The sequence below is a fragment of the Anneissia japonica genome, unplaced genomic scaffold (genome assembly GCF_011630105.1).
Source record: "Anneissia japonica isolate Jap-2015-1 unplaced genomic scaffold, ASM1163010v1 scaffold585_len4108843_cov191, whole genome shotgun sequence".
Lineage (NCBI taxonomy): Eukaryota > Metazoa > Echinodermata > Crinoidea > Comatulida > Comatulidae > Anneissia > Anneissia japonica.
Window position 1 is genome coordinate 3941446 of NW_022716829.1, and position 2531 is coordinate 3943976.

Sequence of the window (2531 nt, forward strand, 5' to 3'; positions counted from 1 at the left end):
TATATATATCTATATGCCTATATTATATCATAGAATACATCGTATTACTCTCAACGAATGTAGACCTGTCACGCCAAAATTGGTCCGGACCAAAGAAGGTTTGGCGTACAGATTTTGGCCGCCAAAGTCGCCTGTCTCTTTGGCGGCCTCTAAAATCGGTCCACCGGGTCGATTTTAACTGCTATGATTGGTCGCTTGTAATATGTCTGCTGCCCTATAGGTATGATTGTTTCTCTCGATGAGTGGAAGGGAACTTCGTAATTTATGCTTCTTACACTTGAAAAATCTTCTGCACTTACAGAATGATTCGTATTAAGCTTTTTTTGGACTACGTTGTGGATGTGCTTTATCAAACCATGGATAGAGGAAATATATCTCCTAGGTCTTGACGACACGCAGCATGCATAATTTTTTACGGCCGTGCTTGGCTAGGTTTGGGCCTTAAAATGAAACACAAGTATGATTTATTAGTTTTAAATATTTCATATTATTGTGTGGGGTATTAGGTCATACAATAGTTGTTCCATGAAAATAAAGGGGTCAATCATTTCTTTGCAATAATTGCTCATGTATTTCGTCGCGGTGTTATAAGCAAGCACAAAATCAAAACAAAACAAGGTAACAAATATAACTAAAGCAGACCAACACGATTTAACTTTTTTTCTAACATTCTAATTTTTGTGACTGTATACTGTACTCAATTGCACACACAACGAATGAAAAAAATATTATATAGAAAGAGATAAGATATTTATCTATCATTTGATTAAAAATCAATATGAACAACGCTAAAAAAATATAGGTTAAACTACTAAATAGATGCCGGACCGATTTTGTCTTAAAGTGGACTACATTTGCCAGGTAATTTTAAAGCTAGCATTGGTCCCAGCGGACCGATTTTGGCCCCGGACCAAATATTTTCTGACAGTCCTATAAATAAATAATAAGGAAAATGTGTGGTAAGATGCCTTAAATTTCTAACCTGCGACCTCTCACTGCTATAACCATTACAGAGGGTCCAATGGTTGAACAGACTCAAATTACCGTGATACACTCTATTCTGGGAACAGTTAACTGTTCCCTGCTCTATTACACAAAGGTACGGCCTAATATTCCTAATTAATGATTTTTGAAAAGCCAGATTTTAATGGTACAGTCGAGACGCAGAGTTCCGTGACCCCGACATTATCACAATCTCGAAATTTGAATCGCCGCCATTACGAGCGACGATCGAGAGAAAAAAAGTTCCGAATTTACTGGCAAAATTAAGAGCTTCTAATAACGACTGACGGAGCCAATTGTTTTTAGAAATAATAGTTAAGCAATTTTACCTTAGTAGATTGTGAAATTTATATCAGATTTAGCCCAGCCATTTAAAAGCTTGTAGAAATCCTAGCGTAGGCTGGCATCCGGCTGGCGTAGTGCTAAGTAACCCCTGGCGAAAAAAAATTAATTCCACTCTGAAAACATCATGAACAGCCACCGTTTATACATATATGATGTCAATATATATGCCAAAGATATTGTAAGGAGGAATTTGTTATCTGCTCTTGAAGAAAAAAATGGCTGGATTCGTTCTGCGACGGCGAATGAATTTTCGAAAAGCAGCCATTTTCGATGCGAGAAATGACGTCATAGCAATAGTCTTGCAGTGCCAGACAGCGCGAAATGACGTCACAGCAATAGGCGTACAGTACCAGACGGCGTAAAATGACGTCACAGCAATAGCCTAGAATTCAGTTCTTCAGTATTCCATGTAGATTTACAAACGTGCAATACGTTGTATTCACATTTTTAAGAGTACAGTACTGTACATGTACTTCCACTCTACTGTATAATTGTAATTTAAAATAAAGCTGATTTGTTCCATTGATACACTCACAATTATTCGGAATTCTTAATAAACTCTTCGACATTAAATTGTAGTCTTGCATATTATTATTCATCATCACTAAAATACTGTAGAATCACAAGTTATCGTCGTAATTCACCCTTAACATCATCAAATCTCGCATATTCATAGACAAACAATTAAATAATGAAAATGTACAATATAATGTTAAAATTATAATTTTATTTCAAAAAAACAAATGCATGCTGATATACTTTATAAATATAAATTTTTAAATATAATTATAAGATAACAGTATATATAATGAACTACAGTATTGTTTTTTTAAGAAATTGGCTATAAACGGCGTAACTAAAGAATGACAACTATGAGGCCATAATTGTTTTTAAGTGTCATTCTTTATTATTGTGTCAAACATTATTCGACACTGTTCAAATAGAGGATCAGTTGTGGCCTCATGGTTTCTCTAATTTTATTTATTCAATAGTCTTTGGTATGTTTCGGCAACAGGTGTAAACACGTTATATTTTCATTGCGGATTTTTTGGGCTCAGTACGGACTCCAAAAGTATGCATTTTCTTATAGTTTTATAGCGTATGCGGATTTTATAAGTCCGCAATGACGATATAACGTGTTTATGGCTAATTTTTTTTTTTTTTTTTTTGTTTTTTATATAATG